This window comes from Neoarius graeffei, chromosome 18 (genome assembly GCF_027579695.1).
Source record: "Neoarius graeffei isolate fNeoGra1 chromosome 18, fNeoGra1.pri, whole genome shotgun sequence".
NCBI lineage: Eukaryota > Metazoa > Chordata > Actinopteri > Siluriformes > Ariidae > Neoarius > Neoarius graeffei.
The window spans coordinates 3,167,169-3,192,844 of NC_083586.1; the positions used below are offsets into that span (position 1 = coordinate 3,167,169).

The 25,676-nt window shown below is 39.9% G+C and overlaps 1 protein-coding gene across 4 annotated transcripts in view; it reads right to left on the reverse strand.

Moving 5' to 3' along the window:
* LOC132865868 (zinc finger protein 883-like) overlaps nt 1–25,676 on the reverse strand; it is a 105,946-nt gene that overhangs the window by 73,279 nt on the left and 6,991 nt on the right. Inside the window, exon 2 of one of the 4 annotated variants that reach the window (XM_060898375.1) lies at nt 11,517–11,734. The exons of 2 other annotated variants lie outside the window; for them this stretch is intronic. The gene's annotated coding sequence lies outside the window, so the exon portion shown is untranslated. Of the gene's footprint in view, nt 1–11,516; nt 11,735–16,262; nt 16,398–25,676 lie in introns of those variants that run through there. One more of the 4 variants, XM_060898378.1, reaches the window with a different exon arrangement.

The window sequence follows — 25,676 nt, forward strand, 5'->3', positions numbered from 1 at the left end:
ATGGCGTCTGTTACAATCTGGATCGGCTGTGACGTCACATGCAAGATCTCTATAGCCTTCTGGCTTGTCCACGTGATCTTTAGCAAACTGCAGATGAGCAGCAATGTTCTTTTTGGAGAGCAGTGGCTTTCTCCTTGCAACCCTGCCATGTACACCATTGTTGTTCAGTGTTCTCCTGATGGTGGACTCATGAACATTAGCCAATGTGAGAGAGGCCTTCAGTTGCTTAGACCCTGAAGTCCTTTGTGACCACGTCGACTATTACATGCCTTGCTCTTGGAGTGATCTTTGTTGGTCGACCACTCCTGAGGAGGGTAACAATGGTCTTGAATTTCCTCCATTTGTACACAATCTGTCTAACTGTGGATTGGTGGAGTCCAAACTCTTTAGAGATGGTTTTGTAACCTTTTCCAGCCTGATGAGGATCAACAACGCTTTTTCTGAGGTCCTCAGAAATCTCCTTTGTTCGTGCCATGATACACTTCCACAACCATGTGTTGTGAAGATCAGACTTTGATAGATCCCTGTTCTTTAAATAAAACAGGGTGCCCACTCACACCTGATTGTCATCCCACTGATTGAAAACACCTGACTAGTTTCACCTTCAAATGAACTGCTAATCCTAGAGGTTCACATACTTTTGCCACTCACAGATGCAGGGCTCGAAATTCGCGGTGGTCCGGTCGCCCGAGGCGACTTAATTTGTCATTTGGCGGGTAATTCCTGTCACTAGCCAGCCCGGCTGGCTAGTCGAAAATAAAAAATATATATGAAGCGAAGATTCAGACTAGGGCTGTGCGATATATCTCTGAAAGTTCTGTGTGAGATACATATAATTATTGTATCGTAACTATCGAGTATTTTATGGTCATCTGCCGACTTGCGTTTGTTTTGTGTTTGTTTAAAACCTTTTCCGGTGGTTTTCTCCCTGTCCCTCAGGCTGTAACGTGAGAGGCTGCCTAAGGGAAAGAAAAACAATAACGTCACGCACTCGCCAACCAATCCCGGGCGACATCTAGGTGCTGAAAGGAACTCGTGGGAAGATTTTCTAGTTTCGGTTTACAGCGCTGACTCAGTTCGTGCAATCACTAGTGTTGCATAGGCTACCGTGTAAGCTCTGTCAATTTCAGCGACAAATTAAAAATGGAAGCGGATGAATTGGTTCCTAAAAGAACTAGTAAGGGGTCGGTCATCCGGCATTTTTTTGGATATCGCGAGGAGGACGTGGAACAGCAAATGCCAGTTTGTAAAGCGTGCAGAAACAAACAGTATCAAAATACTCAGGCCTTGAAATAAATGCACATTAGTCATGAACAATGGTAACTACTCTCTTTTGTGTTATTTTTGACAGAAGTAAAATTCATACATGAACAAATTTCGGAAGGTAACTAGTCCGGCTGGCTGGTGGGAAAAAAAAAAAAAAAATATATATATATATATATATATATATATATATATATATATATATAAAAATTTCGAGCCCTGAATATTGGATCATTTTCCTCAATAAATAAATGACCAAATATAATATTTTTGTCTCATTTGTTTAACTGGGTTCTCTTTATCTACTTTTAGAACTTGTGTGAAAATCTGATGTTGTTTTAGGTCATATTTATGCAGAAGTATAGAAAATTCTAAAGGGTTCACAAACTTTCAAGCACCACTGTAGCTATAGTCATATAGTAACTATAATCATTCTTGTAATAATAAAAGCTAGTGGTAAGTCCATTCAATGAATGGAAAGACATGCTTTTGTGTCTCAACTAGTAAACCACACCCTCTGCAGTGAATTATCCCACAGATAAATATACAGTTAGGTCCATATATATTTGGACACTGACAATTTTTTTTTTTTACCTGTTTACTGAAACATATTCAAGTTGACTTTCAGCTTTCATTTGAGGGTATCCACATTAAAATTGGATGAAGGGTTTAGGAGTTTCAGCTCCTTAACATGTGCCACCCTGTTTTTAAAGGGACCAAAAGCAATTGGACAATTGACTCAAAGGCTATTTCATGGGCAGGTGTGGGAAATTCCTTCGTTATGTCATTCTCAATTAAGCAGATAAAAGGCCTGGAGTTGATTTGAGGTGCGGTGCTTGCATTTGGAAGAGTTTGCTGTGAAGAAAATATGCGGTCAAAGGAGCTCTCCATGCAGGTGAAACAAGCCATCCTTAAGCTGCGAAAACAGAAAAAACCCATCCGAGAAATTGTTACAATATTAGGAGTGGCAAAATCTACAGTTTGGTACATCCTGAGAAAGAAAGAAAGCACTGGTGAACTCATCAATGCAAAAAGACCTGGACGCCAACAGAAGTCAACAGTGGTGGATGATCGCAGAATAATTTCCATGGTGAAGAGAAACCCCTTCACAACAGCCAACCAAGTGAACAACACTCTCCAGGAGGTAGGCGTATCAATATCCAAATCTACCATAAAGAGAAGACTGCATGAAAGTAAATACAGAGGGTTCAGTGCATGGTGCAAGCCACTCATAAGCCTCAAGAATAAAAAGGCTAGATTGGACTTTGCTAAAAAAACATCTAAACAAGCCAGCACAGTTCTGGAAGAACATTCTTTGGACAGATGAAACCACTAGATTCATAAACAGTTTCTTCCCATATGCCATAAAATACCTAAACAAACAGAAATGAAAGCCACCCTCTCACTTATGGACTCATCACGTTGTACTTTTTATTCTTGATTGCATTTTGTATAGATGTTGTTGTTTTTCATTGTTTTAATGTTTTATTTATTTTACTATTTATTGATGGTATTGAGTACCGAGTTGGAGTAGCAGCATAATTTCGTTGTACTTGACATAATGACAATAAAGGCATTGAATTGAAAAAAAATTGAATTAAAAGTGCCACAAGTGGACAGACTTTTGGGCAGGGTCTGATGCATGATTAATTTTTTTTTCTTAAGAGTACATCAGCTACCAGCAGTCTTTTACTGATGCAAAAGAAGCTTGAGCTCCCTCAGCACAAGTTACTTATTGATGTCTCTACTAGATGGAACTCTACTTTTGAGAGATATTTGGAACAGCAGGCTGCTGTGTTTGCTGTCCTAATTGAGGTTAAGAATGAGCATATCCAAAACATTGAAGAACTTCTGAAAATTCTCAAACCTCTCAAGACAGTCATCAACATGATGTGTAGTCAGATGCATCCCCTTAAGGAAATGCTCCTGAGGCAACTTGAAACTGTACCAACTAACAACATACTACTGTCACGAAGTCAAAACAGCCATACAGTGGTGATTGAAAGTTTGTAAACCCTTTAGAATTTTCTATATTTTCTGCATAAATATGACCTAAAACATCAGATTTTCACACAAGTTCTAAAAGTAGATAAACAGAACCCAGGTAAACAAATGAGACAAAATTATACTTGGTCATTTACTTATTGAGGAAAATGATCCAATATTACATATCTGTGAGTGGCAAAAGTATGTGAACCTTTGCTTTCAGTATCTGGCATGACCCCCTTGTGCAGCAATAACTGCAACTAAACATTTCCAGTAACTGTTGATCAATCCTGCACACCGGCTTGGAGGAATTTTAGCCCATTCCTCTGTACAGAACAGCTTCAACTCTGGGATGTTGGTGGGTTTCCTCACATGAACTGCTCGCTTCAGATCCTTCCACAACAATTCAATTGGATTAAGGTCAGGACTTTGACTTGGCCATTCCAAAACATGAACTTTGTTCTTCTTTAACCATTCTTTGGTAGAACGACTTGTGCGCTTAGGGTCATTGTCTTGCTGCATGACCTACCGTCTCGAGATTCAGTTCATGGACAGATGTCCTGACGTTTTCCTTTAGAATTCGCTGGTATAATTCAGAATTCATTGTTCCATCAATGATGGCAAGCCGTCTTGGCCCAGATGTGGCAAAACAGGCCCAAACCATGATACTACTACCACCACCATGTTTCACAGATGGGATACGGTTCTTATGTTGGAATGCAGTGTTTTCCTTTCTCCAAACATAACGCTTCTCATTTAAACCAAAAAGTTCTATTTTGGTTTCATCCTTCCACAAAACATTTTTCCAATAGCCTTCTGGCTTGTCCACATGATCTTTAGCAAACTGCAGACGAGCAGTAAATGTTCTTTTTGGAGAGCAGTGGCTTTCTCCTTGCAACCCTGCCATGCACACCATTGTTGTTCAATGTTCTCCTGATGGTGGATTCATGAACATTAACATTGCCAATGTGAGAGAGGCCTTCAGTTGCTTAGAAGTTACCCTGGGGTCCTTTGTGACCTCACCGACTATTACACGCCTTGCTCTTGGAGTGATCTTTGTTGGTCAACCACTCTTGGGGAGGATAACAGTGGTCTTGAATTTCCTCCATTTGTACACAATCTATCTGTGGATTGGAGGAGTCCAGACTCTTTAGAGATAGTTTCGTAACCTTTTCCAGCCAGATGAGCATCAACAACGCTTTTTCTGAGGTCCTCAGAAATCTCCTTTGTTCGTGCCATGATACACTTCCACAAACATGTGTTGTGAAGATCAGACTTTGATAGATCCCTGTTCTTTAAATAAAACAGGGTGCCCACCCACACCTGATTGTCATCCCATTGATTGGAAACACCTGACTCTAATTTCACCTTCAAATTAACTGCTAATCCTAGAGGTTCACATACTTTTGCCACTCACAGATATGTAATATTGGATCATTTTCCTCAATAAATAAATGGCCAAGTATAATATTTTTGTCTCATTTGTTTAACTGGGTTCTCTTTATCTACTTTTAGGACTTGTGTGAAAATATGATGTTTAGGTCATATTTATGCAGAAATAGAGAAAATTCTAAAGGGTTCACAAACTTTCAAGCACCACTGTAAGTTCAGCTCTCAGACCAAGGTAAGTCTTGGTCTTTAATTAGCAAATAATGTCACATGATAATGGTAAGACTGTAAAAATTACAAAGAATTCCATTTGTGATCTTTATGACTGGGAAATCTGTTTAATTAATTTCCTGTTTTTATGATAAGTACACAGGATCTCTGTATTGAAGTTCCTTCTTCAGGCATCTGTTCTTGACCCTCACTTTAAAAGCCTTCCCTACCTGGATGATGCCGCCGGACATGATGCTTCCATGCTCTTGCAATGGAAGCAGTGGACCATGTAACTCAAAGGTATGTGCATTATTTACCACTAAAATCATTTTACTGACTATTCTCAGTCTGTGCTGTCCAGAAGCATTGAAAAAAAAAAAAAAAAAAACTTCCAAGGATTTTCTGAACATTTCAGAATGTAACTGTAAAGAAAAAACCAGGAACTTCTACTGAGGAGAGAAACCATGCTGCACTACCTGCTACCCCAGCCCTTGAAGAAGAGAAAAGTGATGAACCACTTGCAAAGATTAAAAAAGAAAGACAGTAACAGTGCTCTTCTTGATTTATTTGATGATTTTTTGTGACAAAAGTGGAACCTGCCAAGAGCCTGTTTGACCAAGTTGAATCTGAAATTAAGAATTAGAAAGGAGAAGAGCTTCTTAAATTAGATTCAGACCCCCTTGCTTGGTGGAGAGCTATGTCTGTGCAGGGGAAATACCCAATCCTCTCGCAATTTGCAAAGAAAACCTTAGGTGTACCAGCAACCAGTGTTGCCAGTGAAAGAGTGTTCTCTACAGCTGGGGACATTGTAACTGCACAGAGAGCTTGTCTCTCAAGTTAGAATGTTGCAATGTTTGTGTTCTTAGCAAAAAACATGAAAATACCTGATGTAGTCTGTGCATGGCGACATTCTGCATTTCTTTTGGCCACCCCTGCACTGTAATGTGGCATCTGTACTGTTCTAAAATCTAGACCAAAGCAAGGGAGACTTCATGACGCGTTCATGTCGTTACCACTACTGACTTTTGTCTAGTCTTGTAAATATCTTATTTGACATTGTCATGTGATGTATTTAAATAATTATTATTAATTGTTAAGTTTGTTATGAATTTAAAAAACCGCAAAAACCAGATCTGCTTGTATCATACCAAAATTAATCGAACTGGGGTGTCAGTATCGTGATGCATATCAAACTAAAGTTTGAGTGTATCATTGCAGAAAATGTTGTGAGAGTTAAGGGAATGGCCCTCTCCTGGCTCAGCTCTTATTTAACTGATCGTTATCAGTATGTTGATATAAATGGTGATATTTATAGACGTACTGAGGTAAAGTCTGGTGTTCCACAAGGTTCTGTCTTGGGTCCACTGCTTTATTTTCGTTACTTCTGGGTAATATTATCCATAAGCATGATATTAGCTTCCACTGTTATGCTAATGACACACAATTGTATGTTTCTGCAAAGCTAGATAAGACAACAACTTAATAAAACTGAGGAATACATAAAGGACATTAGACACTGGATACTTATTAACTTCCTTCTGCTTAACTCTGACAAGACAGAAGTGCCTGTACTTAGGACTACATGCAAAAAAAAAAAGTTCGACCATCGTGCTAATGTTACATGGACGGAAAACTTGCAACTTGAGGACAGAAAGCAAGCATATCTTTTTTTTTTTTTTTTTACTTTTTGCTACTTATTAATGTGTATAGTAGCTATCTTTGAGAGACATCAAATTTACTGCATTTTTCAAATGATTTTATCTCTGTGCGGTTTCTAATTTCGGGTTTGGTGATTAAAGTAAATAAATTTGATTTACTTAAAAAATAATAAAAAGATTCTAATTCAAACCAAAGTATGCCCATATAAAAATAAAATAAAAGCATTAGGTATAATGGAGCAGTAGGACTTTGTCATTCCCCCCTGAACTGTGAGAGATTTTTTTTTAAGGCTTTTCAAGAAAACTTATCTAATGAGAACAATTTCTGTGGAATCTGCCATGCCTTACTGTCTGGATGTTCCAGCTGGAGCATAAACAACCTCCAGTTAGTTCAAAATGCAGCAGCAAGAGCCCTTACTAGAACTAGAAGATACGACCCCATCACCCCTATCTTATCCACACTGCACTGGCTCCCAATCAAATTTCATATTGATTATAAAATACTACTATTGACTTAAAAAGCACTGAATGATCTCGCACCACAGTACCTGAGCAAACTTCTGGTCCTTTATGACCCATCACGCTGACTTGGATAAAAAGCTGCAGGATATCTGCTGGTACCTCATATAGTGAAGGATACATCAGGGGCAGAGCCTTTTCTTACAAAGCCCCACAAATATGGAACAGCCTTCCAAGTAGTGTTCCGGACTCAGACACAGTCTCAGTGTTTAAGTCTCGGCTGAAAACGCATCTTTTTAGTCAAGCCTTTTGTTAATAGGTTTTTTATGAGGTAAAGGAGTAGGTCTGGAAGGTCCTCAGGGTGTTTTGGTAAACTGAGATGTATGGATACTGTCACCCCACCCCACTCTCGCACGTTCACTCAGGTTTGTTGATGGTGTAGTGGCTGCTGCTTTATGTCCCAGGGCTCCGTCGTGTTCATGTTACTTTCTGGCTTTCCCTTTTAGTTATGCCATACTTGCCAACTTTTCAAAATTCTCATGGGGGAGAAAAGTGCGTGAAAGACATTTTCAATTGGATGAGGGTATGATGCGCGGTTGAAACAAAAAGAGTGGATCCCAATTAATTGCAAACCATTTGAAATGTATACAGAGTTTCTGAATTGTTGATATTGTTCTATCAATTACTATAGGTTACGGGATTCATGTATCAGGCATGAGAGATCTCAGAGTGAAAAATCTGAAATAATGCTCGTCTTGAATTTTAATATAATAACAATGAAAGGGAAGTCTGCTTAAATCAGATTTTGAGCTGAAAAATCTCCTGCCTGAATATTGTATCCATACAGAGACCCACAGAAAATAACACAAGCGATGCTTTAGAAGAATGTTTATCATTTCTTAAAATAGTCACAGTGAATGAAAGTATTATTGGATTGCATCAAATGTGTTTTCCTTCTGTAAGCTCATGTAAAAATACAGAGAACTAATATCATCATACATGAGTGATTCCACGCTTATGGGTACTGAAATGGGGACATGAACTTATTTTTAAAAATTCACCTAAAACCATTTCTTTTTTTTACCATCAGGTCACAAAACATGTAATCTTTAATGAATGATATGTTAAAAGATAACTTTAATTTTCTGAGATGTAATAAAAACATATTTATATGCCAAAGTCAGAACGTAACAGAAGTGTTGTGGACATATAGATTCTCAATTTTAACAATGTAGAATTATTTTATAACTGTATTTTATTATGTATAGATAAAGTAATGATATATTAGAATATAACAGTGAGGGTTTTTTTAACGTAGCAATCTACATCAGCTTTTTTTAATGATGTTTGACACCAATAGAATGACATTGCCTGATACAAAAATGTAAAAAGACTGGTTGGCTTTTTGAAACATAGGAAGGTGATGTTTTAGCAAATATAATTAATAAACATGTGTAGTAGAATAAACATACACATTCTTTCAATAAGATTAACATGGTATATAGCTAGATTGTAATTAATTTGTAACAGACGCGAGATGGACAATCGTAACAGAAGTAATGTAACAGACATCATTTTGGAACTCATAGGCTTGACTTTGGCATATAAATATGTTTTTATTACATCTCAGAAAATTAAAGTTATCTTTTAACATATCATTCATTAAAGATTACATGTTTTGTGACCTGATGGTAAAAAAAGAAATGGTTTTAGGTGAATTTTTAAAAATAAGTTCATGTCCCCATTTCAGTACCCATAAGCGTGGAATCACTCATATAAATTAAATAATTTTAATAAGATTTAACCAAAATATTAACAACTCAGGGGCGGCACGGTGGTGTAGTGGTTAGCGCTGTCGCCTCACAGCAAGAAGGTCCTGGGTTCGAGCCCCGTGGCCGGCGAGGGCCTTTCTGTGTGGAGTTTGCATGTTCTCCCCGTGTCCGCGTGGGTTTCCTCCGGGTGCTCCGGTTTCCCCCACAGTCCAAAGACATGCAGGTTAGGTTAACTGGTGACTCTAAATTGAGCGTAGGTGTGAATGTGAGTGTGAATGGTTGTCTGTGTCTATGTGTCAGCCCTGTGATGACCTGGCGACTTGTCCAGGGTGTACCCCGCCTTTCGCCCGTAGTCAGCTGGGATAGGCTCCAGCTTGCCTGCGACCCTGTAGAAGGATAAAGCGGCTAGAGATAATGAGATGAGATGAGATGAGATTAACAACTCAATTAAATAAATACTGCACTGTCTTAGTACGACTAAAATGCATCTCTCTCACTAAACACTTTCCAACAGAATTTTTGAAAAGCACTAGAAATCCTATCAAAATCCTATCGGAATGCATCAAAGGAATTTGCTCATTTGCAAACTTTGAAAGTTTTAAAACAAAATTTAAAAATGGCACTATAAATACTACCATACTATCAAAATATACTCCACAAAGAAATTAACTCCAATGCAAAATTTTAGTACGACCAAAATACACTCACTAGTAATCTTTCACTTAAAACCTCAAAACTCGATCAAAATCAATCCCTTTCCAGATAATTCACTTGTAAACTTTCACTTAAAACTTTCAAACATAAATTCAAAATAGCACTAAGACACTCCCACACTATTCAAATACACTCACCCAACACATTCTCTGTCCTGCAAAATTTCACTAAACACTTTAGAAGTTGTACAGTTTGTTTCTGAAATGCTACGGAAGACTAGTTTAATTTCACACTCAAATGTCCATTATATTCTGATTTAAGGTATCTTTACCTTAAAATGTGTAACTGGCTGGTCGAACATTTGCTTATCCATGGAAATTCATTCTCCCATGCAACCTGGGATTTGCATTCATATTTTTGCCGTTTGGTATTGGGTTTAGTGGCCATGATGAATGACTGCTTGTAAAAAATGTCAGACAGCCTGGGTGAATCCTACATTACGGAAGTGACTGTCATTCAGTTCGTTGATTGGTTAAAAATCAGTTGACGTCAGCAGTGTTTCTCATACGATTCTCAATGGACATAATCGGGAGTATTTTTAACTTGGCGCTAGGGATTTCCCCAAACCGGGAGATTATCCAGTTTTTAACAAATATGATCGGGAGTCGGAGGCTAAAATCGGGAGGCTCCCGCCGAAATCGGGAGGGTTGGCAAGTATGCTATGCTGTTATAGTTGGTCTTGACGGAGTCCCTGCTTACACTCAGAACATGACGTACACTTTTCTTAAAGGAGATACGCAGAACCTTTATTTTTAAATAAATTTCGGAGCGGATAGCATCTCCATCCTTGACTCTTGTATGCTGCATAAATGGGAATAAAAAAATTTATATTTCTGAGAGAGAAATTCGACCACAAATTTGGCATTCGAGCTGCCCCGCTGAGCTAGAATGTCTGAGTGCATGACATCACTGCGGTAACCGGTTTTAAGGCCAGGGCCTTTGACAGCTATAGACCAAAGTCATATAAATAAAGATTTATGGTGAAAGTAAGAAATAGCGTTACCGACTTGCTCAACTAAGACTGATTTGACTTCACTAATTGTGGGTTGACTCATTAAAACAGGATGGGTGTTATAACTTATGCAACATACATGTACATGCATGCATTTTCACTGATAAAACGTAAAAGGCTCATTAAGTAATCAGATGAACTGAGACAATCACATTCTGAAGCAAATTAAATCTTATACCGGGAATCTAAACACACAAGTTACATGTATTAATCTAAATGCAGATAAGAGCAATTCCAGCGTTATGGACGTGACACTTGAACTCCAAATGGCAACAAATGACCCAGGGCATGTTTTATTGTCTCCCAGTATTTAAACAGGTGTTGCATATTTTAAGGCTGTACCATACTGGAGAAGTGATAGAACAAGAACAATTCCCATAGTACATCTAGGGCATGCCAGAAAACACCAATAAAAGATGCGTTATGGATGTGACAGAAAAAGTATCACTTTTCTTGGGTGACTGTACATTTTTATCAAACTCTGAAATTGTAAACCTAATGTCGAAATGGAGATGTCCATTTGATAGGGGGGTCCAAGGTGAATATTAAAAAATCTTTGTTTAAAATATTTTGTATTTCATGCAGAGTTTCGGAAGGAAAAGTCAGCGTTATGGATGTGACGCGTCTGAAATAGACATGGCATATGTTTAGAAAATCAGCAATTTAACCACCATAACCCTTTGAAAAACTCTCTAAATATCAGCTAAAACTATCAAAGTTCTTTAATATTTAGGATGGCTATTGTTTTGCTGTTTTGTGGATTTTATCATACATTTCTGTGGCTTGTGGCAATAATATAGAATTGTACATGATCAAAGTTGGTTTTAGCTTGGGTTTTACATTATAAGAAAGAAAGACTGACAGTGACATATTAGGTTGGTTACAAATTGGTTCAACTTATTCACATCTGTAAAATACAGGCCTAGGTGAGATCTCTGGGAGTGGTTTTGATGTATTACATGTTGCTTTATTTTCGCATGGTGAGGTTGACATTTACATGGAATTGCCCATAAACGTGTTGTTTTTTTAATCCAGATGAGAGTCGGACCTTACCCGTCTGTGTTCTCACTTCTTGAAGGCCGATCTTGTGACCGATTGTTTTTGAAACAATCTGACTTTCAGTTGTTCGTTCAGTTCTCTGTTCATTCAATTCTTCCACGTAAGGGTGAGATGGCAGCAATATCCAGTTTAGAAATAAGATGGCTTCTCCACTCATTCACTGTTTTCTTCATACTGTGTATTCCGCCATTACTGCTCAGCTCAGGCAATTACTAAAACCCAGGACAGAACGGGATGTCACCGGTTTTAGCAACAACTGCAGGGAGGTCACTGTCCGAGCGATATGTTCCTTCCCGTTCCGTCTGGTGCAACTGAACTCACTTTCCTTTAAAAATAAATAAATACTTTCCTTTTCTTGTAGTTTTCTTTAATTGTTGATACTGCACCCTAGGGCTGAACGATTTTAAGAAAAATTTGAATTGCGATTTTTCTGGCAGATATTGCGATTTCGACCACGATTTTTTTCTTTAAATCGAGTTTCAGTGCAAATTAATTAATACAATTAATTCCATAAAGCTAATGCAAGAATGAAAACTGAGGTCAACAGATTTCAAATGTAGGCCTGTTTATTAACATTGAGTGCCTGAGGAACAAGTTATAATAACTTAAAATAAAAATAGAGAGCCATCTTTCTTAAGTAAACTTTTGCTTCTTTTACTTTTCCCATCTACAACATATCAGACATAAAAAAAGGTTGATCAATGGCTCAGCAGCATCAAAATATTGCACTTTTGTAAAAGAATGTACATAAGCATTATAAATTATAACTACAGCCAACAATTCCCCTATGGGAAATTGTGAGAGTGAGTCAGCTGGGATAGGCTCCAGCTTGCCTGCGACCCTGTAGAAGGATAAAGCGGCTAGAGATAATGAGATGAGATGCAATGCGCGCAGTAGTCGCTATTGCAGGAGCTGCACTGTACTGTGTGAATGTGAGATTTGCCATGAAGCTACAAACCTGAGTCTCTCTGAGAGGGAACAGCCCCTCCCTCCTGTGTGTGTGTGTGTGTGTATGTAGATATATATGTGTGTGTGTGTGTGTGTGTGTGTGTGTGTGTGAGTGTGTGTGTGTGTGTGTGTGAGAGAGAGAGAGAGAGAGAGAGAGAGAGAGAGAGAGCGAGCAGCCCCTCCCTCCTGTGTGTGTGTGTGTGTGTGTGTGTGTGTGTGTGTGAGAGAGAGAGAGAGAGAGAGAGAGCGAGCAGCCCCTCCCTCCTGTGTGTGTGTGTGTGTGTGAGAGAGAGAGAGAGCAGCCCCTCCCCCACCCGCACGCTGCAAGCAGAGACAGAGAGGCTGTGACACAGAGTGTTTTTACACCATGCTGGGGCAATACGCAGAGCATACATGTGTGAAATTATTGATGAAACAAAACATGGGTCAGTTTAGGAGCACTGAGAAAAAACGCGGCTTTGACGATCCCAAAATCGTGTTGTCTGAGATTGCGATTTTCGGTCGAAAACGATAGATCGTTCAGCCCTACTGCAGCCTCTTTCAATACGGGCTTATAGCCAATGCTCCTCAACAGATCAGAGGTTTCGTACGAGTCTTCAGTAAAATGTGCAGTGGAGAGACCACTGAGTAGGTGCCCAATGTGCCCATGAACAACTCACAAAACGCCTCCAAATCTTTGCAGTTTGAACATTCTTCGGCCATGAATGTAACGTAAATCCAGCTTCTGTCATACTGCTGCACCAGCCAGCAACATATCTATGTGGCATGGCAATAAATTAGCTCAAAATGGAGGATCGGAGTTGCAGTCAGCTCTGTGTTTTAGTATAGAGGAAATGGTGACGAGACTGATAGACTTCCTCAGGGCTCGACATTAACTGTTGTCCGCTTGTCCGGGACAAGTGATCCTTTATGTCGGACAAGTTCATCGTCTCAGTTACTTGTCCGATCGGACAAGTGCCAAAATACGCCGATATTCAGGTTACATACCAAATTTATCAGTTTATTCACACGATTTCCGAAGCATCTCACTCGACATATTGTTTTGATGAATCGCCGGATGTTTCTCTTCAGAAAGAGCGATGTGCACATGCGCAATATTCCGCTCGAGAAACCGGCCAATACCGCTTCGTGTATTTGAGCTGAAAAGTAAACGGTCGTTAACCAGACCCTCCAGGATTTTGCGATGTTGCGATTTGCAACTTCAACGCAAATTCAACCAATCCCCGTGAATTCAGGGCGGTGTTGCAATTATATCCAATCACCACAACTTTCCCGCAAATTTGACCAATCGTTGGCGTCGTCTTGAGGTGATGTCGACAAACTACCTTCCGCCTTACTTCCGTGTTTCTGTTCAAGAGAAGCAGCATGTGCGAGTCAGTGTTTATATAGGCTTAAATTCTGTTACTGAAAGTGTGTTATGTTTACAGTGAAGGACTGTGTGCACTTCACATTATTTTTTTACTTAATACAAGAAATTAATGGATGCCAACATTTTTGCCAAAATGGTATTTTATTTTCCATTGTTTAGGCAGCTTCAGCATCATACTGTGAGATTCTGTTCAAATTGTTTTTTTTTCTTCTATGAAGCCTGAGCCATTTATTTTATTAGTTTATAATTATTGTTTAATTTAGTCTTCAGGAGAGACTGCCTGCACACAGTACTAGTATTAATAGTTTTTTTTTTCTTACATGAAAGCTGCAGCATTTATATTATATTTTAAGGTAACTTCATGTTGTGCTGTGAGGTTCTCTGCACTTTAACTTTTGAACCAACAGGTGCATTTGGATAAGTAAAGCCTATTTTTCTGCATTTTTGTAGTCCTGGTAATCTTTTATATTGGTAAAGTTGTTTATAGGACCATTTCTCAGTGTCTTGTTTTTTAATCAATAGTTTTTCAGTAATAACTTAATATTTAACATATCACTCAATTTTAATCACAAAAAGAGAAATTCGCAACAATTCCTTGCAACTTTCACTTCCTCCCGCAATGTAATCGCAACAAAAACCTAAAAAACACCAAAACTTTGATCGCAACCATTAAATACCATACAGGAGCCACAATGAATAATTAGACAACAACAATTAATCAGTGGAAGATGTATATTCAAAGTTAATAATTTAAAATTGAAAATATACTGTAATTTTAATTTTCTGGTTTTCAATTTCTCATAAATAAATTAATGATTGATGGAGTCCAATTTTTTTTCTGCAGTGAATAGATTGTGTTAAAGTAATTCTGGTGAAATTAGTTTATTACAAATAGTTTTTGTGGGTTTTTTCAAATTTTTCTTCAGACAAGTCAACTTCACATTCGGACAAGTAAATTTCCTTTCAACTTGCCCGACAGGACAAGTGGTTTCAAAAGTTAATGTAGAGCCCTGCTTCCTGTTGTGACGTTATGGATGTCAAGGTCATTCACTCAGACCACTACCTATATAAATCACTTTAATTGTAAAAATTACTATATTACATTTATTGTTGATGCTTAAAACTATTCCTGTGCCATTCTTGAGGTCTCAAGGCATTTATAAACAAAAATGAGGCCATGGCTCTGCGTATATGCTTTAACCATTAGGTGACAACGGGCAAACCTAACAATTTGCCTCTCTCATTCTCTCTCTGTCGAGTTACATGTCACTCCTGGGATACCAGTGATGCTGACCTCTCCTGCTCTTTGGACCTGCCTGATCCATCCTGATGCCCTGCTTCTGGCTGGAGTTCTCATCACTTCACATCTGCAAGGATGACCCCATATGTACAGCCCCTGAGCCATCCTGATGACCTACTTCTAGCTGAGGTTCTCATCACTGTTCTCCTATGCAGGATGGATCCATATGGACAGTCAAAACATACACTTTAGGACTGTAGTTGTCATGAACAGCTTTGCACTCAAGTGTCCATCAATGAACAGTTGATAACGACAACAAAATAGACTTCATGTTAAAACTCAAATGAATTTCCTGGTTATACAATGGCATTTTTTGACCATATAGGACACACTTTTAGCAGCGAGTTATTTATAATCATGCAATCTGTCATCACCCAAATAAGGAGTTGTTCCCTTTTGACGTTTCTTCCTCATGTCATGTCGGAGTTTTTCCTTGCCACCGTTGCCCCAGGTTGGCTCATTAGGGATACATTTATTAAGTCAAGTTTATTTTTATAGTGCTTTTAACAAGAGACATTGTCGCAAAGCAGCTTTACAGAATTTTAATGACTTTAAACATGAGCTAATTTTATCCCTAATGAGCAAGCCTGTTGCGACAGTGGCAAGGAAAAACTCCCTCAGATGACATGAAGAAACCCCGAGAGGAACCAGACTCAAAAGGGAAACCATCCTCAGTTGGGTGATAACAGACAACGTGATGACAGTTTTAACATGAAGTCTGTTTCGTTGATGTTATAAACTCTTCATTGATAGGAGTGCAAAACTGTTCATGACAACTGCAGTCCTAAAGTTAGCAGGTCAACTGTAGTCCTCAGCCATAAAAGCATTACTATAAGTGTCCAGAACATCTTCCAAGTGTGACTTTCAACTGTCTGTATGGAGCCATCCTCTACAGGAGCGATGTGATGAGACTCCAACCAGACATAGGGCATCAGGATGGATCATAAAAACTTTCCGTTATCCATTACCGTTATCAATTTTTATGAACTTTCCGTTATCCATTTTATGAACTTTCGCTGCCGGGTGCAAATGTTAGCAACATCAACATAGTGCCAGGTCCGAGCCTAGCTGTGCTGCTGACTGACTAAACTTTCTGAACTAGAAAGACACCAAGAAAACTCACTTATTCTGTTGAACGGTATCTTCCGTCAATATCATCCACATCATTCCTGTTGTATTTTATAACGTGTCTAACAGTGCTCATTAAGTTCATTCAGTTGCTAGCGTTGCCTGCAGACCAGGCGATGACACTTTGGATCCTGAAGGTCCCGGAGTCGTTATGTCTGTCATTTTGGATTGTTTTTTTTCCCCCCTGCACTTTATTAAACTGTATACTTCTGCACATACATCCGCCTCCCTCGCATACGTGACACAGAGATTATTCCATATGACTTCGAACCAACTGCGAAGAGTTGGAAAGACAACAGGATAAGGACTAGTCCGTCGCACTGGTATTTACCTCATTACTGTCAAACAATTAAAACGTGCCAGATCAGGTGGCTGGTGGGTTTTCAAAATAATAAATACATGCATGTTTTTTGTGATAAATACATTTTATACCGAGCGCATTTCCCACACAGTCGTCACTAAGATTTCAGACAGCACTACAAAATGGCGTCCCCACTATATAGTGTCCTATAAAGTGAGTAAGGAGCGATTTCGGACACAGGGAAAACTTCCGGCTTGATTATGTCAGCATTCGAAGGAGGGAGCACGTCTTTTGACAACATTGGCAGATGTTGGTCACTTTGATTTCCGCTGGACGTTTTACTTCCATCCCACAAAGTTTCGCACAGGTCTCAGTGAATCTCGTTTACAGCCGTTGCTTTGACATATGGACTGATATATTACATGGCATATTTCAAACTCATAACTTGCTATAGCAGTGACAAAATAGCTGTCAGAAATGCATTTTACAATATGAGAAATAGAACTTTGATAATTAAAAAAAAATTGCCTTCAGTTCCCCTTTAAGCAGAAGGAAATTAATAAGCATCCAGTGCAGGGTTCTCCACTTTTCAAAAATAAAAAGGTGGAGGCGGGGGTTTGCCCCCCTGAAGCTGATGGACTGGGCTTTTTGACAGTGAAACTGGCCAATAAATGGATAGGAAATGGCAAATCATTGTTAAAATCATTTTACAAAAAATTAACACACTTACTGTACATATCTTTGTCAATATGAGACTCATTACAGTGACATTTCAGTTGAGACTGATGCACCTGTAAAATTTCTATCGTTTTAACTGTAGAATGCCCTCGTATATCTGTGTCACGTAGGTTCTTAAATGTGACAATGATGGACAACGGCCAAAGATAGAACTTTTAATACAAGATGTTTTATTGGGTCCGGGTTCTAGGGTTGGGCGATGTCTCCTTAATTGGCAGATGACGATGTTTACAGTGAAACAATGCGATGGACGATGATATCGTCTGAGGATTGGGGGGGGGGGGGGGGGGGTTTGAGTGATTTGCGGAATTCATGACCAAATTTAATACTATATAAAAACATAATTAATAATTATAAAATAACAGTAGTATATAAGCTACTTGGTATTGATACTACAGACTTCCCGGGCTTTAATGTGTAAGGAAAAAAAAACCCTTCCATTGCCTTTGAATGGCCCGTGCACTGAGAATGTCACTATCCCATACTATATATATTTATTTACTTAACTGTAACACTAAATAAATAATTAGGCCTACATAAAAATAATCTACTAATAACGATAATTTAATGGTAATACATTTTAAAAACTATATACTTTATTTTACTAATCAATACTCTTCCTGGGCTTTGGCGCGCTGCGCGTGATAAAAAGCTGTCGTTCCATTCCGTTTGAAATTTTAATGTTAACGATTAAAAGCTTCCAATTTTGTTAGAAAGGCTCGTTTCATTTCACTTGAACAGCTGGCAGCCTACTATGACGCAGGAGTTGGTTGGAAAGAAGGGCACGACTTCGCCCATTTGGAATTTCTTTGGTTTTGAACCAGATGAGCGTGGGCAACCAAAGGACATAAACAAATGTGTCTGCAAGATTTGCGCATCTGTGGTCCGTGTCAAAGATGGACAGACAACAAATTTGCGCGATCACCTGCGTGTTCACCATCCTGAACAATATGCGACCCTCAATGTGTCCGTGCATACAGGGCCTTGCAAAAAACCGCAACCGACCATATCTGGGATGTTTGCGAAAAGCACTAAATATAAAACTGACAGTGACAGGTGGAGGGAGCTGACAGGTGTTGTGACTCGCTACCTGGCCAAAGAAATGGTATCGTTCAACACGGTGGAGAAGCCCACTTTCAAGGCCATGCTACACACGTTTGACAGGCAGTACGAGTTGCCAGGTCGCAAATATTTTTCTAATACGGCTGTACCCAGTCTTTTCAATGAGATAAGAAGTGGCATTGCAACCGAGCTGGGTCAGGTGGAATATTTGGCCTTGACAACTGACATGTGGTCCAGCTGCAACGATGCCATACATGTCAGTGACCGCACATTATGTCAACCAAGAGTGGAGAATGCAGTCCAAATGTCTACAGACCAGCTTCATGCCAGGGACGCATTCGGCGGACAATTTGGAGGATGCTCTGCGCAGCACGATCATGGAGTGGAACATACAGGAGAAAAGGATCGCCTGCATAACCACTGACAATGGGGCGAATATCGTTGCTGCCATCCGGCAGTTGAAATGGCAATGGCTGAGTTGCTTTGGCCACAACCTGAACCTGGCCATTAACAAATCCCTGGCGCAACAGAAGGCGAGCACAGACCACGCTTTTGGAGTTTGCTGAGCTGTCAACGCTGCCTTTTCCCACAGCTGGCTACGGCGAAATGAGCTTCGGAAAGCGCAGGTGGAAATGAACCTCCCTGAGCATTCATTGATCACGGTAATATTTTAAACAGTTCTAACAACTAAATAGTATTTAAATTATTATATAGCTTTTAAAATAATTAGCATATTCAGGGCCAAATATAGGCTAGATTATTTTATCATTTAATGTGCAGCTTATTGACATTAGGCTAACTTAAAGTGGATAACTAGGCCTGTGTCTTTACTGACAGGATTGTGCCACACAATGGGGCTCAAAACAGCAAATGGTGGAAAGAATACTGGAGCAAGCACAAGCCATCAAACGTGTGCTTGCTGAAGACAAAAGCCGCCGCCCACTGCCCCAGCTGACATGGCAGGACACAAGTGTTCTAGAATCGGTGAACAAGGCGCTGAAGCCAGTGGCGGATTTCAGATATTCTTTCTGGGGAAAACTATGTAACTGTGTCCTCCCTGGTACCCATGCTGGGCCATTTAGAAAGTGTGCTGGAGAAATGTGATGATGATTCCGAATTGACAGCCAACCTGAAGCGTGTTGTCCTGGAGCAGATGGAACGCAGATATGATGACACCATTCAGAGGATGCTGCGTAAAGCCACACTGCTTGACCCCAGGTACAGAGGCGACCACATGAGCCCCCAAGCACTTTGCTGTACAAAATGTGAGCTGATTGAAGAGGTCGTGGCAGAAATCATTCATTCAAGTGCAACACCCGGCCCGGCACAAGGCGGAGAAGAGGAAACGGGAGAAAGCGCCGCGGCAGTGCCCCAAAAAAAGAAGGCGTCTTTGGGGAGCCTTTTAGGGAAGAGGGGAGCCAGAGAATCCACGCTCACTGACTAGCAAAGAGCTGAAGCAGAAATGGCCATCTACCTGCAGGAAAGTGCAATCGATGGGGAAGAGGATCCACTGATATGGTGGAAAAATAATCAGTGCAGGTTTCCGTTAATGGCAAACATCTCAAGAAAATGTCTGTGCATATGCGCTACCAGCACGCCGTCAGAAAGAGTTTTCAGCACCGCGGGTAGTGTAGTCACCCCAATCCGCAGCTTATTAAAGCCAGAGAAGGTTAACATGTTAGTTTTTTGGCCAGAAACATTGAAATTTAAACATGTTGGAATACACGGCTCTCTTAACCTTTTAAGTTATTACATTTTTTGCGCGTTTCGGGAAGCCATGTTTTCTGTTTGTTTTATTATTTTGCTTGCTCTTATACCCATGTTCTCTGGTTCTTTATTGTTCTGCTGTGATATAGTGAACTGCATGACGATGTCTTTTAAAGCTTTTGCAGTAAAAATGGCATAGCCATTTAAAAGTTCTGTCGTTGTGGCAGCATTTCGTGTATACCTTCCGTTATCTTGACCTTGATTTGTTGTTCAACTTTTAATAAACGTGTTTAAAGAAACACCTTCATGCCTATTCATTTTGCACTGCAAAGTTAATGCTTTCGCTGAAGTTGAACGTCATACAGTTGACAATGAGCATGTTTACCGACACACTACGACCAGGCTTATTCTATTTGCTCAAATATTTAACATTAATACAGACATGTAGAAAAAAAATGAAGGCAAGGTATAGCCTAAAGATATAAATAATAATAGCCTATTAATAATAGAATAATAATAATAATAATAATATAATAATAGGCTAATTAGTCCTATTTGTAGCCACACAGTATTTTAATTGTCATGTCTGACTACTTAAACTCTAATGCATATTAGTTATATTCGTGATTTGATCATTTACCGTGCAATCCTGCTAAATTTTTAGGTCAACAGGCCTAAATAAGGTCAGTGCATGTTTCTGACAAAAAAGGGGCGTGGCATCGCGATGGTTACTATCCATCGCGATGGTTAGTCATAAATGACGATGGGCGATGATATCGTCCATCGGCACAACCCTACCGGGTTCCCAAAGTAGCAGCAGAAATTTAACACAAAAGTTATAATAATAAAAGTTCAAGTAATTATTTAAAAAAAATTTAAAAAACTGTCTACAAAACAGAATACTGTATTGCACTATGTTTGCACCGCCTGATGACATGCACATTACAGGACTACTACATAACAGACAGCACCATGACCCAACTTGTCCACCTCCTTTCAGAGGGCTAGATATAGTGGCCTGTCCCCACCCACTGGAAGATATCAATTACTTTATATTACCAACATTGCATAAATCATACATTTACATAATTTCAGGTCTAAGCGCAGCCAATAATCTCTATAATTCATAAACAAAACACCCAATTACAATAAATGCATACATTTTTTACAATACACATAATTAAATGTTAATTGGGTGGAACTACTACAATCCATGCAAGAGCTGGTACGCGTGCCCGAGACTGGCACTACAAAGCCACCCCGGCCTCCGTAGTTCGGGTCCTTTGACCCAGGAACCTGGAAGTCCTGCAGTAAACAAACACAGTGAAGCAGCGGGAAAATGCAGCTTTCGCCTACACAATCACAGATACATAAAATAAAAGACCTGAACTTAACCAGTGTGTGTGTGTGTGTGTGTGTGTGTGCACTGTTATATGATTACTGTAACTGTGTATGGTCAGAAAAGACGATAACGCTACAAACAACCTGCGTGTACACCAGCAAAGCTATTTAGCTGCTGGCTAGCTGCAGCTTGTAGCTTCCAACGTTACTATGTGTCAGTATAGTGTAATGTAGTGCGGTGTAGTGTAACGCAAGGATAGATCTAGATAAGTTACTCTCTTTTTTTTTGGCCACAGGAAGGGTGGCGGGCCAGAATTATAACGTGGCGGTGCGCCACTTTAAAAGAGTCCGTGGAGAACAATGCAGTGTCTAATGTCCTTTACACATTCCTCAATTCTATTAAGCTGGTGTCTCATCTGATTTTGCAGAAACATACAACTGTGTGTCATCAGCATAACAGTGGAAACTAATACCATGGTTACGAATAATATCACCCAGAAATAACATGCATAGAGAAAAAAGCAGTGGGCCTAAGACAGCACCTTGTGGAACACCAAACTTTACCTCAGTATGTCTAGAAAAATCACTATTTACATCAACACACCGACAGTGATCAGTTAAATAAGACCTGAGCCAGGAGAGGGCCATTCCCTTAACTCCCACAACATTTGCTAGTCTATCCAAAAGAAAGGAATGATCAATGGTATCAAATGCTGCACTAAGGTCAAGTAACACAAGCAGCAAGACACAGCCCTGATCAGACACCAACAGTAGGTCACTTACTACGATGTTTCTCAATCTATGGGCCGTGGACCGGTACCGGTCCGTGAGATGATTACCGTTGGTCCGCAAGCCTGCCTCTGCACTAGTAGTCAGTATTATAATTTCAAACTACTGGTCACTGTCAATCAGATTATGTAGAAGAGCAATTGGCTGGCTCTGCTCTCAGTGTTTGTCACTGTGTGCCACGTAGCACAAGTCCCTCCCCCCATTCTAGAATGTTAAGCGTTCCCGCCCGCGCGAGGTTGCACATTTGCACTTATTCATTCATTCTGTCCCAAGTCCAGTCATTCACGCACACACGCTTTATGAGAGCAATATCATGGCATGTTCAAAGCAAACTACTCTTGACTCTTTCTTTGGAAAAGCGTCCATCTGACAGTGCAGATACATAATATGAGCCAGAGGCAAAAAAACATCGCCCATTCACTCGCAATAATGACCCTTCATACATACAATTCGGCTTTATTTCAAGTGATAGTTGTCCCCTGAAACCAATCTGTGTTATCTGCCAAACCATGCTCAGCAACGATGCTATGAAGCCATCCAAATTACGCCAGCGTTTGGAAACTAAACATTCGCATCTCAAGGATAAATCAGAGGATTTTTTCAGAAGTAAACGTGATGAATTGGCCATCCAAACTAAAGTGCTGAAAAGTAATTTGACCGAGAATGAAAAGCTAACAAAAGGCATCATACATGATTTCACACCACATTTCCAAATGTCAGGCACCCTTCACAACTGAGGAGAAGCTAATTATGCCTTCGATTGTTAAGTTCAAGTCAACTTTATTATCAATAATGCCATATGTGCAGGACATACAGAGAATTGAATTGTTACTGCTTGTAGTGAGGTGTTGGGTCCGGCTGCTGCAGCCAGAGTAAAAGAGATTCCTCTGTCAAATGACACAATCCGTCGTCGAATTGATGATATGGCGGCAGACATCGAAATGCAAATTTTAGAAAGAGCGAAGTCATCTGACTGGTTTGCCATTCAATTGGATGAGACCACAGATCTCTCGAACTTGGCTATGCTTCTGGTCTACATCAGATATGCTCATGAGGGCAGGTTTCATGAGGATTTTTTGTTTTGTAAGGTGCTTCCAGGGACCACAACCACTGAAGAAATATTCCGTATGCTTGATGGGTACATCTCTGGGCATGGGTTGATATGGGGGCGTTGCGTCAGTGTCTGCACAGATGGGGCAGCAGCTATAACTGGCAGGCACAACAGAGTTGTTGCTCGGGTAAAAGCCGTTTCACCATCAGTGCAGGCAACGCACTGTGTTATTCATCGAGAGGTACTTGCCTCTAAACACCTGTCCACAGAGCTTCATGAAGTTTTAAATCAAGTGGTCAAAATAGTGAACTTCATTAAGGCCAATCCGACAAATTCCCATCTATTTACAGCTCTGTGTGATGAGATAGGTGCAGATCATGTTCATCTGCTCTTGCACTCTGTGGTTCATTGGCTGTCACGGGGTAAAGTGGTGAAGAGTGTACGGGTTGAGGCATTCTTGACTAATAAACGGTCCAATCTTGCCCATCACCTGCGAGATCAGTCTTGGCTTATAAAGGTAGCTTATCTTTCTGACATCCTGGACCATTTCAATATGCTAAACCTGTCGATACAAGGCCAAGCGTGTGACATTTTTCAAGCCAATGATAAAATCATGGCTTTCAAAAAGAAGCTCTCAGTCTGGACCTACAGAGTTAATAGAGGTGTGTTTGACATGTTCGGCTGTCTGTCGTCTCTGGCTGATGGTGTGGATTTGGGGCAGGTGCCGGCAGTGATCGCGCAACACCTTACCGAAACACTGCATCATGTTGACTCATACTTCCCCTCAAAATCCCATCTCACGGAAAAGCAATGGGTAAGAGATCCGTTCACCAACCCAGAAACAAGCGCTCTGCCACCTGTGGTGCAGGATAAACTTCTGGAGCTTTCGTGCGATGCTGGTCTGCAGTCGAGATTTGGTCGACTTTCTCTGTCTGAATTCTGGCTGTCATGCTGTGATGAATATCCCCAGCTGAGTGAGATGGCAGTGAAAACACTGATGCCTTTCCATTCAACATACCTCTGCGAGACCGCATTTTCACATTTGACAGCCACAAAGACAAAATACCGAAACAGGCTCAACTCAGAAAACACGCTCCGAGTGGCCTTGTCACCGTCTTCCTTGTTTCGACCTGTTAGTGGTGAGAAAGCAGGCACATCCTTCGCATTAGAATGCTGACTTTTCTTTTACCAAATCTCTGTGGGTGACTGGGCCTGTCATTTGAGGTTAAAAGTCAGCACGTAGCCTACGTTCAGTTCACCCTTCTTCATACTGGGACTGTGTAATCAGTCAGTATTAGGGCTACAGTGGGTCTTTAGGGTTCTCGGTTTGAGGTCCCATGTTTCTGGTAGACCTTTTTATAAGTGTGTATATGTTATTGAGGCACTGTTTGGCAGTGCTTCAAGTTCAAAGATGTAGTTTAAAAAAAAATCTCAAACACAAAAGTAAAAAAAAAAAAATCTTGGTTTAATGGTTCTTACGCAAATGGTAATAATAATGTCAAATTATTGGGCCTACATATAATTTGTAATTTGGCAATAATCTCAAAGCCAAAGCACTTCTGTTAGTTTCCCTTGTTTAATAATAGTTTAGGCCTAAACAACAATAATAATAATAATAATAATAATAGGCCTACTACTACTAATATTAATAATAATAAATTATTATTATGGCATATCTTTGGACAGTTACTGGTCATTTGGCAGTTTTCTACAATTCTGCCAATGCACTCCTGTTAGGTCTTATTTAGCCAAAATATTGTTATGCTGGTATAAGCCTGCTACTTGTAACAAGTACTACTAACAAAAAAAATAAAATGAATAATAATAATAATAATAATAAACTATGTATGTATGTATCTATTCATCCATCTATGGAGGTGCACACGATGTGTGTGTATGGGGGGGGGGGGGGGGGGGGGGGGGTCAGGGGGTGCACAGAGGCGTAGGCACCAAGGCCTAACATTACTGGGCCCCAGAGCAAAGAAGTTTGAGAAACCCTGATTTACTACTTTAACCAGAGCTGTCTCAGTGCTATGATGAGGTCTAAATTCTGACCGATACATTTCATGGACGTTATTCCTATGTAAATATGAGCATAACTGCTGGGCCACAGCTTTTTCTAGGCTGTTGGAGATAAAGGGGAGGTTTGATATTGGCCAGTAATTGGACAGCTGACAGGGATCAGTGCCAGGTTTTTTTAATCAGGGGTTTGATAACTGCAAGTTTAAAGGATTTGGGTACATAGCCAACCACGAACCAGAAGAATTTATTATTTTTAGAAGCAGTTCATTTACTTCAGTGCTTGTACTCAGTGCAATATGTACAGTATACTGTTCCTACTTATTCAGGTGACATTGGGCATACTTAACAACCTGTGTTTTCTCTCCCCCTTCCCCCCAAATCTGTCCCTCTGAGTTACA